This window comes from Suricata suricatta, chromosome 9 (assembly GCF_006229205.1).
Source record: "Suricata suricatta isolate VVHF042 chromosome 9, meerkat_22Aug2017_6uvM2_HiC, whole genome shotgun sequence".
Taxonomy (NCBI): Eukaryota; Metazoa; Chordata; class Mammalia; order Carnivora; family Herpestidae; genus Suricata; species Suricata suricatta.
In genome coordinates, this window is record NC_043708.1 from 102,662,426 (window position 1) to 102,678,684 (window position 16,259).

The 16,259-nt window shown below is 38.9% G+C and overlaps 1 long non-coding RNA gene and 1 other non-coding gene across 2 annotated transcripts; both read left to right on the plus strand.

Moving 5' to 3' along the window:
- Positions 1-8,911: 8,911 nt before the first annotated feature.
- Positions 8,912-9,028, plus strand: LOC115303073. Its single transcript, XR_003913789.1, has one exon. It is a non-coding gene; the product is annotated as a U5 spliceosomal RNA (small nuclear RNA).
- Positions 9,029-12,444: 3,416 nt separating this feature from the next.
- On the plus strand, positions 12,445-14,630 carry LOC115302064. The gene is made up of 3 exons (XR_003913409.1): positions 12,445-12,524; positions 12,604-12,672; positions 13,876-14,630. It is a non-coding gene; the product is annotated as an uncharacterized LOC115302064 (long non-coding RNA).
- The last annotated feature ends 1,629 nt before the right edge of the window (positions 14,631-16,259 follow it).

Below are 16,259 nucleotides of genomic sequence, written 5' to 3' on the forward strand. Positions count from 1 at the left end.
GTTTAAAAACAGCTTTACGTAAATATAATGCACAGCCCATACAATTCACCCATTTAAAGTGTAAAATGCAATAGTTTTTAGTATATTCACAGCTATGTCTGCAGTCAATTTCATCACATTCAAAAGAAACCTTATGTACTTAGTAAATCTAGTATATGAAAATGAAGTGTTTTTCCATTTATCTGGATCTTTAACATTTTTTTCCAACAATGTTTTGTAGTTTTGTGAAGAAGTCTTGTGCTCCTTTAAATTTATTCCTACATATTTCATTCTTTTTCTTGCCGTTGTGAGTGGAATCATTTCTTAATTTCATTTTTTTTTAAGCGGAACTTAAATCCATCACCCTAAGATCAAGAGTAGCATGCTCTACCAACTGAGCTAGCTGGGTGCCCCTCTTAATTTCATTTTTAGATTGTTCATTACCAATGTATAGAAATACAAGCTTTTTGTATATCAATCCTGTATCCTCCAAATTTACTGAATGTGTTCACCAGTTCTAACAGGGTTTTGTTTTTTTTTTTCCTTTGGTACATTTTAAATTTATCTAAATATAAGATCATGTCATCTGTGAATAGAGACAAATTGACTTCTTTATTCCCAATGCAGATACTTTATATTTATTTATCTTGCCCTGATTAGAACTTCAATACAATGCTGAATGGAAGTACTGGCAGCATATATCTCGTCTTGTTCTTGATCTTATCAGGAAATCATACATACTTTTTGTGAGTATGACATTAGCTGTAGATTTTCAGAAATGCCCTTTGCCAGGTTGAGGAAGTTCTTTTCCTAGTTTGTTGAGTGCTTTTCTCACTGTAAGAGTGTTGGATTTTGTCAAGTACTTTTTCTGCATCTATTGGGATGATCATGTGTTTTGTTTTTTATTCTATTGATACAATATATTACAGTGATTTTCAGATGGTTAAACCAACCTTGCATTTGTGGGGTAAATCCCACATACTTATGGTACATGATTCTTTTGATATGTTGCTGGATTTGGTTTGCTAGTATTTTACTGAGGACTTTTGCATCCATATTCATAAAAATATTGGCCTGTAGTTTTGTTGTCTCTGGTTTTGATATCAGGATAAAATTGGCCTCATAGAATGAGTTGGGAAGTGCAATTGGGGGAGGGGCAGAGAGAGGGGGACAAAGGATCTGAAGCATACTTTACACTCTACACTGACAAGCAGACAGCAGCAAGCCCAATGTGGGGTTCCAGCTCACAAATGGCGAGATCATAAGCGAAAGTGGGACACTCAACCAACTGAGCCACCCAGGTGCCCCTGACTTTAAATGTTTGAGTCTTCTTTTTTCTTAGTCAGTTTAGCTATAAGTTTGTCACTTTTTTTTTTTTTGAGAGAGAGAAAGTGAGTGCACTAGCGGGGGAGGGGCAGAGAGAGAGCCCAACACAGGACCCTGAGATCATGACCTGAGCCAAAAATCAAGAGTCAGACACTTAACCAACTGAGCCACCCAAAAGCCCTGAGGTTTGTCACTTTTGTTGGTGTTATCAGCAAACCAGCTTTTGGTTTCATTGTTTGCTGTATTACTTAGTGGTCTTTATATGATTAAGTTCTGCTCCAATCTTTTTTATTTCCTTCCCTCTGCTTGTTCAGGTTTAGTTTGCTCTTCTTTTTTGAGTGTGTTAAGTGAAAGTTTTGTTTATTGTTTTAAGAGCTTTCTCCTTTCTTTTTTTTTAATTTTTCAATGTTTGTTTATTTTTGATAGACAGAAAGAGTGTGAGCAGGGGAAAGGCAGAGAGAGAAGAAGACACAGAATCCAAAGCAGGCTCCAGGCTCTGAGCTGTCAGCACAGAGCCCGACTCAAGCCCTGAGCTCACGAACCACAAGATCATGACCTGAGCCGAAGTCAGACGCTTAACCAACTGAGCCACCCAGGCACCCTGAGACCTTTCTGCTTTCTTAATGTAAGCATTTACACCTTTAAATTTTCCTCTGAGCACTGCTTGAGAAAATTTATAAGTTATGAGTTTGTAAAAGTTCCTCTAAGCACTGCACTACAGCTGCCTCCCATGAGTTTTTATAACTTGTCTTCATTTTCATTAATCTCAAGTGCTTTCTGATTTCTCTTTTGATTTCCTTTTTTGACATGTTGGTTATGTAGGAGTGTGTCATTTAATTTCTACCTGTTTTTGAGTTTCTCAAATTTCTTCCTTTGTGGTCAGAGAATCACATTTCATTTCATTGTGGTCAGAAAACATACTTTGCATTACTTCTCTCCCTTTAATTTATTGAGCTTTGTCTTGTGGCCTACCATATGCCTATCCTGGAGAATGTTCCATGACTACCTGAGAAAAAAATGTATATTCTACTGTTCTTGGGTCAAGTGTTCTATAGATGTCTCTTAGGTCTCATTGGTTTATAGTATTTTCAAAGCTTACATTTTCTTATTGATTGTCTATCTAGTTGTCCTATCTAATATTGAAAGTAGAATATTGAAGTCTCTATTATTGTGGAATTTCCCATTAATTTTTGTTAGCTTTTGCTTCATGTATGCTTTCTTACTGGTGCTATATGTTCATAATTGTTATATCTTCCTGATGGATCACCCCCTTTAAAATTATAAAATGTCTCTATCTCTAGAAACATTTTTTATTTTAACATCTGTTTTGTCTGATATTAGGGTAAGCATTCCAGCTTTCTTTTGCTTACTGTTTGAATGATATATCTTTTTCCAGCCTTTAATTTCCAATCTACTTGTATCTTTGAATCTAGTATGTCTCCTATAGACAGCATATAGATGGAACTTGTTTGTTTGTTTGTTTTAAATCAGGTCTGACAATCTCTGCCTTTTGGCTTAATTCTTTAATACATTTACATTTAATACTTTCATTGATATACTTAAACATATATTTTACTTTTTGTTTTCTATGTGTCTCAGATCTTTTATGTTCCTCTATTCATACTTTTTCTGATTTCCTTTACATTAAATGAATATTTTCTGACTTAGCATTTTAAATCCTCTAATGATTTTTTAAAGTAATTTCCCTAGTGATTTCTCTAGGGCTTACCCTACACACCTTAACTTATCAGAATCAACTTCATATATTTACTAACTTAATTGCTGCAATATATAGAAATGTTACTCCTATATAGTTCTGTTTCCTTATACCTTTTTGTAGTCTTCTTGTTAGATCACATCTATAAATGTTACAAGCCAAACAAAATATTGTTATTATTATTCTATATAATTTTATGTCTTTTTAAAGAAGGGAAGAGAAGAGAGCATTATAACAAAAGTCATATTTTACTATTATTTTTTAAGTGTTTTATTTATTTTTGAGATAGAGACAGAACATGAGTGGGAGGGGCAGAGAGAGAGGAAGACACAGAATCTAAAGCAGGCTCCAGGCTCTGAGCTGTCAGCACAGAGCCCAACGCGGGGCTCGAACCCACCAACATGAGATCATGACCTGAGCTGAAGTCGGACGCTCAACCGACTGAGCCACCCAGGTGCCCCAATATTTTATTATTCTTATTTATCATTTCTGGTTGTATTTATATATTCTTCCAGATTTACCATCTGGAGACAATTTTTTACCCCAATACAGCTTTGCTCCCACACAAACTCTATGTGCTCTTTTTGGCAAATTTATTACATATCCATTTTATAGGCCCAACAATATATTATATACATAAGGTTTTATACAGTTGCCTTTTAACTCAGTTAAAGGAAAGAAGGACAACAAAACTGCATTTATTCTGTCCATTATAATTACCAGTGCATTTTGGTTTATTGTGTGGACTCCCATTACTATCTGAGGTCACTTGCTTTCAGCCTGATGAACTGCCTTTAGTTTTTCTTGTAATGCAAGTTTGCTAGCAATACATTCTTTCTGTTTTTGTTTATATGCAAATTTGCCTTCGTTTTCAATGTTTATTTTATTTATTTATTTGTTTGTTTATTTTTGAGACAGAGAGCAAGAGCAGGAGAGGGGCAGAGACAGAGGGAGACACAGAATCTGAAGCAGGATCCACGCTCTGAGCTTTCAGCACAGAACCCAAAGTGGGGTTCCAACTTGTGAACCACAAGAGCATGACCTGAGCTGAAGTTGGCCACTTAACTGACTGAGCCACCCAGGTACCCCTGCCTTCATTTTTTAAAGATAGCTTTGTTGGATATAGGATTCTGATTAGCAGTTTCTTTGAGCACTCTGAACATGTTATCCCACTGCCTTCTGGCCTCCATTGCTGCTGATAAGTCAGCTGTTAATTTTATTTGGGTTCTGTTTTAAGTGATGACTTATTTTTCTCTTACTGCTTTCAAGAGTCCCTCCTTGTCTTTGGCTTTTGGCATTTTTTAAAATCTTTTTTTATTTTTAAAATTCTTTTCAATTTTTATTTATTTTTGAGAGAGAAGGAGAGAAAGAGAGAGAGAGAGAGAGAGAGAGAGAGAGAGAGAGAGAGCATGAGCAAGGGAGGAGCAGAGAAAGAGGCAGAGACACAGAGTCCTTAGCAGGGTCCAGGCTCTCAGCTGCCAGTATAGAGCCAACGCAGGGCTCAAACCCACAAACCATGAGATCATGACCTGAGCCAAAGTCGGACACTTAACTGACTGAGCTACCCAGGCACCCTAATCTTTTTAAAAATGTTTATTTATTTATTTTGAGAGAGAGACTCTAAGAAGAGAGAGAGAGAATCTCAAGCAGGCTCTGTGCTGTCAGCACAGAATCCAACTGGGGGTTCGAGCTCACAAACTGCAATTGTGACCTGAGCCAAAATCAAGAGTCAGATGCTTAAGCAACTGAGCCACCCAGGAGCCCTGGCTTTCGGCATTTTTACTAAAGTATGTCTATTGGTGGATCTCTTTGAATGTATTCTACGTGGAATTCATTGGGCTTCCTGTAAATGATTGTTTTTCTATTATTTGGGAAGTTTTCAGCTATCATTTCTTCAAATATTGTTTCTGCTCCTTTCTCTCTTTTCTCCTTCTGGTATTCCCATTACACATACATTTATGTGTTTAATGGTGTCCACATTTCTCTGAGGATCTCTAATTTTTCTTCATTGTTTTCTTCTGTGTTCTTTGGATTACATATAATCTCTATTTATCTATTTTCAAGTTTGCTAGTTCTTTCTTCTGCTAGTTAACATCTACTGTTAATCCCTGTGGTGAATTTTTTATTTCAATTTCTGTACTTTTCAACTCCAGCATTACTATTTGTTTCTTTTTTAGAATTTTAATTTTAATTTTTTAATTTTTAATTTATTTTATTTTTAAAATTAAATTTATTTTTTATTTTAGAGAGAGAGAGAGCATGCAAATCAGGGAGAGGGACAGAGGGAGAGGGAGAGGGAGAGGGAGAGAGAGAGAGAGAGAGAGAGAGAGAGAGAGAGAGAGAGAGAATCTCAAGCAGGCTCCACACTCAGCACAGAGCCCAACACGGGACTCTAACCCATGACCCTGGGATCATGACCTTAGCCAAAATCAAGATCAGATGCTCAACTGAGCCACCCAGGTGCTCCTCCATTTGTTTGTTTTGAAATACTTTTTATCCCTTTATTGGTATTCTCTATTTGATGTGACATTGTCCTCATACCTTCTGCTACTACCTTAATCATATTTATAATAGCTACTTTCAAGGCTTTGTCTGTTAAACTCAACATCTGGTTGCTTTCATAGGCAGTTTTTGGTGACTGCTTTTTTCCCAGTGTGTGTGTCATACTTCTCCTTTTCCTTTGCCTGTCTCATAATTCTTTGTTGCAATGGCAAATCCAGGTTGTCACCTGTGCCTCTGACAGACCAGCTATAAATTGGAGAGTCTCATGACCCCCCTCCTCACATTTACTTAATTTGCCAGAGTGAGTCACAGAATTCAGGAAAACAGTTTACTTACTAGATCACTGGTTTGTTATAAAAGGGTATGACTCAGTAACAGTCACGTGGAAGAGATACATAGGTCAAGGTGTATGGGAAGGAACGCAAAGCTTCTGTACTCTCTCTGGGTACCCTGCTTGCCCTGTATCTCCATGTATCCACCAACCCAAAGCTCTCCGAACCTCATCCTTTTTGAATTTTTATGAAGACTTCATTACTTAGACATAATTAATTAGGTCATTGCCACTGGTGATTGATCCAACCTCCAGCTTCCTCTCCTCTCTGGAGGTCATTAATATCACCGTATCAATAGTGTTAAATCATGTTGATGTATGTACCCTTGAAATGAGGTGGTGAAAATGGCAACATATCTATGTAGTCTTTCTCTCAAAAACACATTACCCCGGTCTAACCCTGAGAAAAACATCAGACAAATCCTAGTAGAGGGGCATTCTACAAAATATCTTACCTGTATGCCTCAAAACTATTAAGGTCATCAAAACAAGGAAAGTCCAAGAAACTTACAGCCCAGAGGAACCTAAGGAAACACAACTAAATAGATAGAATGCAGTGTCCTGGAGAGGATCCTGGAACAGAAAAAAGACGTTAGAAAAAAAAATAACTAAAGAAATCTGAATAAACTACAAAGTATTGATTTATTAATTGTAACAAGTGGACCATGCTAATAACAACATATTAGTGATAGGGCGAATGGGTGTGGGATATACAGAAGTCTCTGCACTATCTTCACGGCCTTTCTGTAAATGTAAACATTTTCTAAACAATAAAGTCTATTTAAAAATACACAATTGCCAAACAGTGTTTAGATTATGACTGCAGGGATGATTTATCATAGAAAATCTGTGAATGTAATTTTCCACATTAATAGATTAAAAGAGAAAAGTTATGATTATCTCAGTACTAACATATACTACAAAAAAAAAAAAATCCCAGCAAACTAGGAATAGAATGGAACTAGCTTAATTAGAAGAGTTTCTACCAGAAACCTTTTGAGGCCCAGTGCAAATGAAAATATAGGACCTGTTCAAAATCACTAAGAATTTCATGAAGGCGACTGTAGAGCTGGGGCCTTATGAACAAAAGGCAAGTGCATAGACTGCTGGCCTGTGAACAGCCCTACCTGTCTACAGCAAATTTCGCACTGAATAGTGGTCCAAGGAAAGCTACTACCAGAATAGGAAAAAGATGCCCACCGTCATTGCTTTGGTTCAAAGCCTCTATTAGAGTTCCCCATCAGTTAAATAAAACAAGAAAAACAAATAATAAAATGTATAGACTTATGAGGGAAGAACAAAGTTGTCACTTTCAGATGATATGCTTATCTACATACAATATCAACATCCAGTAGAACCTACAATCATTAAAACAAGAGTTTAAGATCACTGAATGCAAGAGCAATAAACAAAAGTCAATTGCGACATATGGCCTCCTCCACTGTCCTGCCCACCCATCCTTTGCAGAGTATTCAATAAACATCTATCACCAGGGCGCCTGGGCAGCTCAGTTGGTTAAGCACCCAACTTCGACTCAGTTCATGATCTCACGGTTTGTGGGTTCGAGCCCCATGTTGGGCTCTGTGCTGACAGCTAGCTCAGAGCCTGGAGCCTGCTTCGGATTCCGTATCTCCCTCTCTCTCTGACCCTCCCCTGCTCTCACTGTCTCTCTCTGTCTCTCAAAAATAAATAAAAAGCATTAAAAAAATTTTTTAATTAAAATATATCTCCTTAAAAAAAAGTCAATTGTATTACTATATACCAACAACAAATTATACAATTTATACAATAAATTTATGTGATTATAAATTGCAATTTAAGGGGCACCTGGGTGGCTCAGTCAGTTAAGCAACCGACTTTAGCTCAGGTCATGATCTCACACGTTTGGGAGTCTGAGACCCACATCAGGCTCTGTGCTGTCCACCCAGAGCCTGCTTCAGATTCTCTGTCCCTGTCTCTCTCTGCCCCTCCCCTGCTCATGCATGCTCGCTCTCTCTCGCTCTCTCTCTCTCTCAAAAACAAATAAACAGTAAAAAAATTGTAACTTAAAAAATGTACACTAATCATAAAATGTACAAGATATTAAGAGTAAAGTAACTCTGGGGCACCTGGATAGCTTAGTCATTAAGCCTCAGGTCTCTTAATTTGGGCTCAGCTCATGATCTCAAGATTCCTGAGTTCGAGCCCCGTGTCAACTCTGCACTGACAGTGCAGTCTGCTTAAGAGTCTCTCTCTCTCTCTCTCTCTCTCTCTCTCTCTCTCTCTCTCTCTCCACCCCTCCCCCACTTTTGCTTTTTCTCTCTCTCTCAAAATAAATAAATAAACTTAAAAAAAGGAAAGAGTAAAGTAAATCTAACAAAAAATCCATAGAGTAAAATTATAAACCTATATTGAAAGACATAAAAGTGGTTCTCACTGAAGGGGAACATTTATAATGTTCATGACTGTGACATGATATTACATGATATATGAACATAACAAAATAATAAAGTGAGACTCTGATGCCTCCTTCCCTGTTTAAGAAAAAGAATATTGCTGACACCTATTCCCCAGTCACAGCCCTCACTTCCCACAGCAGGTGACCACTATCCTGAATTTTGCATTAACCATTACTTTATTATCCTCAAGGCTTGCCCCCACTCCACATATCAGAAAATTATTTTATTTAAAAGATATCCTACACAAAGGCCAAATTTAGGAATAGACAAAATCAGAATCTCTAGTTGAGGAGGACAAAATTTAGACGTCAGGCAGCTGAGTCTCCACTTTGCCCCTTAAAAGTGGCCCCAGAGCACATATTTGAATACTAAAATTTCCGGAATCTAAAGGGCGATTACTCAGGCTAATTTGCATACCCACAATACACTGCAAACAGTATAATTGTTTACAAGTAAAAAGTAATTTATTTCTTATCCAACTTCTCTAAGTGTGAGCATATTTATTTTTATAATTCCTTGAATACACTTCTCCAGGCAGTAACTCTTGTGATAGATAGCCACCCTCAGTGTACTAGGAGTTTCATTTACCTGATACGTGAGTTAGGAGCATAGGAAATCATACTCTGGTTTCTCTTCAGATCGTATAAATCTTTCGCCTTTTACTAAAGATTTCCGTGGAGAGAAACAATTCTGAGTCTTAACCCAATTTTTTGAGGCCTTGTATTTAACAGGGCTATATGCTTTGTTTAACAAAAGAAAAAGCTTCTTTGGGGGAAAATAATTGTTCTTCTGTGGGTTTTTCTGAATGATGAGTGCCCAGCATAGGAGTGCCAAGGAGGTTTTTTTAGTGTGCACCATTTATTATGTATTGTGGTCTATGGGGTTGTGTTTCTGCAGCTTTGTTTTTTGCAGCTTAAGGAAAGCTTTACTACTTAGTATAGAGAGAATATAATGATGATGAGTGGTCTGCTCCTCTGATATGTTTTATGCTTTATGATTATACTCATGGTTCATGTATTTAAAAGTTGTGTTTCAGTGAAGGGAAGAACCAACTGAAGCAGATTATAAAATGGGAGAAGATATTTGCAAATGGTATATCTGATAAACAGTTGGTATCCAAGATCTATAAAGAATTTATCATAATCTCCAACAACCAAACAAAAGAGACAGAAGGCACATGGCTAACAGAAACATAAGAAGATGCTCAACATCACTCACCATCAGGGAAATACAAATCAAAACCACAATGAAATACTACCTCCCACCTTCAGAATGGCTAATTAAATTAATGACACAGGAAACAACAGATGTTGGGGAGAATTTGGAGAAAGGGGAACCCTCTTACACTGTTGGTAAGAATGCAAACTGGTGCAGGCACTCTGGTAAAACAGTATGGAGTTTCCTGTTAAAAGTAGTTAGAAATAGAACTGCCCTACAATCCAGCAATTGCACTACTACTAGGAATTTACCCAAAGGTTACAAAAATAGATTCAGAGGGGTACATGTGCCCCAATGTTTATAGCAGCATTATCAACAATAGCCAAACTATGGCAAGAGCCCAAATGTTCATCAACTGATGAATGGATAAAGAAGTGGTGTGTATATACAATGGAATATCACTCAGCCATTAAAAAGAATGAAATCTGCCATTTGCAACAAGTGGATGTAGCTAGTGTAGTATGTTAAGTGAAATCATTCATCCAACTTATGCACAGAGTGAATTTGCTCCTCCTCTGCCTTTTTGTTTTCTGTTCTGGCCCTGCAAGCATTGGATGATGACCACACCAGTGATGTGCTCTACTGTGAATCATTCTCTGATTCCAATGCTAGTCTCTTTCAGAGACATTCTCACAGACACACCCAGAAATAATGTTTACTAGCTATCTGGGCATCCCTTAGCCCACACATAAGCTGACACATAAAACTAACCATCACAGTCACCTTCACTTCTGAGTTCCAGCCTCATAACCACCTTGTATTGGAAGCCACTCTATGCTTTCCTGGCCATTCATGGACCCAGGGTATCTAGATTGCTCTTCTCCTGACCTTGTAGTCTCAGTTTCTCTCTCCTTGGACAATAACTCCTGCCCACTCTCTCTTAAGATATTTCCCTCCAAAGGCTAACAGCCAAGACTAAAAGATTCATTTAAACCCAGAGGAAACGGATGCTCAGAATGGTGCAGGTCACAAAGTTACAGGGGGTGGATCTGGGCTTACCATCCACACTGCCGTCCAGCCCCAAGAATTGTTCAAACTGCCTTAATATTTTGCTCTCAGATATCTCAAGATTTTGCCTTTGAGGTACTCTGTACTGGAATATGGAGCAGGAGGAGCTGATGGGAGTGGGAGCTATGAATGAGCGAGGCTTTGACTTAACTGCAGAAGAGAAGGTACGAGATTTCCATCTCCTCTCTCCTCTGAACCAAAAACAGTCCCTTGGTCAGGTGGAGAACCAAGCCCAGGACATTGCTGACTTTCTACCTCTGCACTATCCCATATGGTAGCCATTAGTCATGTTGGATAATTATATTTAATTAAAAGAAATAAATCTAAGATTCAGTTCCTCAGACTTACTAGTCACATTTCAAGAGTTTAGTAGTCACATGGGGGTAGTGGCTGACATTTTGCACAGCACAGAAAACAATCATTTCCATCATTGCTCCCCTAGGTCAAAACACTCCCAACATCCACACCTCAAGGCAGGAATCACTAACCCACCTCATTTCCAAAGGGAAGCTGGGCTGGGCTGGGGCTTAAAAGAGGTGGCCAGCGCCATGGAAGACCCCTTTCCTGCCTCCTTTCTGGTGATTGCCCTCCTCCCACCTCACAAAGTAAAGGTTTTGCTGTCATCTACCCTAAATGCTGCATTGCTGGAGGATGTAAAAACTTTTGGGGCTCCCAATAAATGTTAATTTCAAATATTTGCATCGATTTGGAGGAAGTAAATAAGTCTGGACAACGAATTCTTTTGTAAATTAAAAGATTTCCAAATCTTTTTTTTTTTCAACAAAATTTAAGAAGGACTTAATCTATTTGTCACTCAAAGTTCTGGTAGTGAGTGACACTGTTGAAAACCACTTCTGTCCAGTGATTTATGGGAACAAGTTTTCTTAGGTTATAGCTTTAAAAATGAAAAAAAAGTATTGAAACAAAACCATCTTTCACAGTACTAAATAACATGCATCCATTTAAGAAGTGTAGTTTTACAGTGCCTGGGTGGCTCATTCAGTTAAGCATCTGACTCTTGATCTCAGCTCAGGTTCTGATCTCAGGGTTGTGAGTTCAAGCCCCACATTGGGCTCTGCACTGGTGCCTACTTAAGAAAAAAAAGAAAGAAAGAAATGGAATTCCCATAAAATGATACCTTTATGTTTAATAATTATCAAAATTTGTAGTATATTTAAGTTGTATGAATCAAGTGTGTAGTATTAATAATTGTAATAATAAATTAATCCAGAAGAAAAGCATTAGTACATAGAATTTTAAGTTCAAATAATGTGGAAAATGTTTTAAATTTCAATGAATGCACTCATTTTGTCATAATGAAATACAATTGAGTAATCAATAAAACACTTTCAGGTATAAAAATATTTGTATTCTTGGTGAAATGGAAGGGGAAAACAAACTTGAGAAGAGAAAATAATTAATTTTTTAAATTATGATGGTAAGTATCAAATCTCTTGGGCATCTATTTTTCATCAATTGCATTTTACAGTGATATAACAGTTTAGAGCATCAATATTTACAATGCACAAAATATCCATTCTTTGCATCTATTTAAATGTATGCTATTAATAAGTTGTCAAAACTATACATATGATCTTTAAAAAAATTTTTTTTACATTTATTTATTTTAGAGAGACAAAGACAGAGCACAAGTGGCGGAGGGACGGAGAGAGAGGAAGACATAGAATCTGAAGCAGGCTCCAGGCTCTGAGCTGTCAGCACAGAGCCCAACCTGGGGCTCGAACTCACAAAAGTGAGATCATGACTTGAGCCGAAGTCAGATGCTTAACCGACTGAGCCACCCAGGCGCCCCAAAACTATACATATTATCTTAAAATGGGAATGAGGAATAGATATTTTCAAAATTCTTTTAGGAGCTGTAAGAAAAAAAGTTTGTACTCCACAGGGGGCCTTGTGGCAGGAACCGAGCACTATAGAGAAGCAGCGCCACCTTGTGGCTAGTTGAGAGGCTGCAGCAGAATGAGCAAAGAGTCCTAGAAAGAAGGTAAGTCTGGGGACAAGAGTTGGGACTCTAGAGGCTTTGTCCACCTCCGTATGAGAGTCTCTCTCCACTGCACTTGCAGCTATGGCCCCCGGGATCCAGCCACAACAAACACAACAAATAGGAACCAGAAGTCAGTCTATATGAACAGGTAAGAGGGGTGCCTGGGTGGCTCAGTGGTCTCAGTTTCAGCTCAGGTCAGGATCTCACCGTTTTGTGAGTTGGAGCCCCAGGTGGGATTTTGTGCTGACAGTGGAAAGCCTGCTTGGGATTCTCTCTCTCTCTCTCTCTCTCTCTCTCTCTCTCTCTCTCTCTCTCTGTCCCTCCCCTGCTCACGTTATCTCTGTCTCTCTCAAAATAAATAAACATAAAAAAAAAGAGAGAGAGAAAGAACAGGCAAGGATGATTTAACAATCTCGTTTTTATTTTATGTATATATATATTTTTAAGTCTATTTAATTTGAGAGAGAGTGCACAAGCAGGGTAGGGGCAAAGATAGAGGGAGAGAATCCCAAGCAGGCCCAAGCTCAGTGGAGGGGCCCCAAGATCATGACCTGAGCCAAAACATTTAACAAAATGAGCCACTCAGGTGTCCCTGATTTAACAATCTCTTAACGCAGATCTCCACTGAAAGAGATCAGAGAAAATTGTTTAATAAAAATCCCATGGATGCAGAAAAAGTATTTTTAAACTTTAATATTCATTATACATATATTCATAACATATATTAATCTTAACATAGTAGAAGTTGAAGGGAATCTTTTCAATCTAATGAAGAATATCAACCCAAAACACCACATGTAACCTAGTGTTATAAACTTTCCTTTTAGAATCAGAAAGAAGGTAAGAACAAATGGAAATTTCAATTGAAAAATTACAGTTAGGCTGTGGTTTAGTTCAGTTAAGCGTCTGTTGATTTCAGCTCAGGTCTTGATTTGACAGAGGTGAGATGGAGCCCAGTGGAGCACACTGAGCTAAGGATTGGGATTCTGTCCCTCCCTCTCTCTCTGTGCCCCCCTCACTTGCTCACGCTCTCTTTCTCAAAATAATAGGTTGGGGGCTGTGTGGCTCAGGTGGTTAAGTGTCCGGCTTCCACTCAGGTCATGATCTCATGGTTCAGGAGTTCCAGCCCCATGTGGGGCTCTGTGCTCACAGCTCAGAGCCTGGAGCCTGTTTGGATTCTGTGTCTCCCTCTCTCTCCGCCCTCCTCTGCTCATGATCTCTCCTCTGCTTGTGATCTCTCTCTGTCAAAAAGAAATAAACATTGAGAGAAAATTTAAAAATGTCTTTTCATTCTCTAAAAAAAAGAAATTCAATTAAAGGTTTTTATGTTCTGTATTTTTTTGTTTTTCAGGTTATATCTTGTGTTAAATAACAGTATAAATTGTTGCCAGGAATGGAAGGACCAGCCACATCATAAACATGACATTGTTCCAGTCCCTAAGACTCCACATTTGCAATCGGAGATGGGTTCACACTTTGGAATCTGAAGCCCCCTGGAAACTCCGTGACTCCCTATGGAGCCTGGAATGCTAAAGACAGAAGTGAACTCTGTGACTCTCTAACTGGTGAAAGCTGCCCAGGACCCTTCCAGAATGAAGCAGAGCAAAGTCCAGAAGATGAATGTCTCCTAAAACTTAGGAGCAGGTAAACCCTCTTCAAAGTATTCAGAATTGCTCCTTCCCTGTTCCATTAGTGCCTTAGCCCCTGACCAAGGCCTGTGAGGGTAGCTATTATCTACCATCGGCTGGGAACTTTACATGTCCATGGATCTCTAACTTCCCATTACATTGTAAAATAGAGCAAGCCTGCAAAAAAGTATCAGGACAAACGTGTGCATAGATGAACCTCACAAACATGCTCTAAATGAAAGAAGCCAGTCGCAAGAGGCCACCGGTTGTCTGCTTCCATTTATGTGAAATACCCAGAAGAGGCACTTTAGAGATAGAAAGTAGATGAGTGATTGCCAGAGGCTGGGGAACAAGGTGGGGAGGGGTGAATACCTGCTAATGGGCAGAGTTTCTCTTTGAGGTGACATATTCTAAAATTAGATTTGTGTAGGGGCGCCTGGGTGGCTCAGTGGTTAAACTCCCAGCTTCGGCTCAGGTCATGATGTCCCGGTCTGTGAGTTTGAGCCCCTCATCGGTTCCGTGCTGACAGCTCAGAGCCGGAGACTGGATTCCGTATTTCTCTCTCTGCCCCTCCCCTGCTCACACTCTGTGTGTGTGTCTCTCTCTCAAAAATAAATAAACATTTAAAAAAATTAAGTAAAAAAACGAAAAAATTTACAGATAAAAACAAAATTACACTGTGGTCATGATTACACTACGTTGAATATATTAAGGGCCATTCAGTTATACACTTTAAATGGATGAATTGTATGACAAGTGAATTATAGCCAACAAAGCTGTTTTTAAAATGTATTAGACAAACTTAAATCAAATATGTTAAAAAAAATCAAATATATGTTAAATATGATTGACTTGTTAGCAAAAGAATCGGCAAAGTGGGGGTGGGGGAAGTGCCAATTTAAGAAGGTGTCAAAGTTGGGAAGGAAAATGTTTATATGAGCAGGTGGAACAAACAAAAAGCTGCAATTTCTTTTCTCAAGGTGGTTCAGTTCCCCTAAAGGTTAGGGAGACCCTTGCAGGCAGGTAGGATCCAACAACTGGGTGCCACAGAGAACAGCACATGGTAAAGTCATAGTGTAAGGGTAGGGGTGCCTGACTGGCTCAGTTCTGCCTCCTGATCTCTCAGTCTTGAGTTCAAGCCCTGTATTGCCCATAGAGAGGGGAGGGGAGGGGAGGGGAGAGGAAAGAAAAACCATAGAATAAGGAGACACAGGATCTGAAACTAGAATAAAAGATTTCATGTCCCAAAGTAGCATCAGGTGGGGTAGGAAACCTGAACCCAAGCACGTTAGGGCTCCAATTTTAAACAGTACACTGCCAGGAATTTTTCTCAAATGGTAAAAATACACAGTGTTCAAGAGTGTACACCCTGGGAGCGCCTGGGTGGCTCAGTCATTAAGCATCTGACTTTGGCTAAGTCATGGCCTCCTGGTTCCTGAGTTGGAGCCCCGCATGGGATATGCTTGAGCCCAGCGTTGGGATTCTCTCTCTCCCTCTAGTTCATTCACGCGCGCTCTCTCTCGCTCGCTCTCAAAACCAACCAGCCAAACAACAACAACAAAGACGTATACACCCTGGAGGTACACGGTTAAAACAAGGACAAACAAAACACCAGGCGCCTACGCAGCTTAAGAAAAAAAGAGTCACTTTTACAACTCTTGTGTGCCCCTCTCAGCTTCACCCCTCACTCCCCACGAAGGGAGGAACCACCATCCTGAATTTTGGGTCAATTACTTATTCTCTGATTCTCTCTCTTTCGACTTAATTGCAAAGTCTTTATTCAACAAATCAAAATCCGGTGTACAAGTATCTACACCAGACACCTGAGCCTGTTACCACGTCAGGGTTTAGATCCCAGTCAGCCAATGCTCTGCTCGCCCCCTAACGGTGACGCCGAAGTACCGCGTGAATACGAACCTATTTTCTGAACCAAAAAGCGCGGGGACTAATGATTTGCATACCCACAGTGCACTGCACACGGCACAAGTTTAAAACAACAAAATTTAAAAATTCTCCCACTTATATATCTTAAAGTTAAATCCTTGCACACATATTAATCTGGAAATTTTTATTCATGGACTGAATATTGTCGTTAGTTAGTAACTAT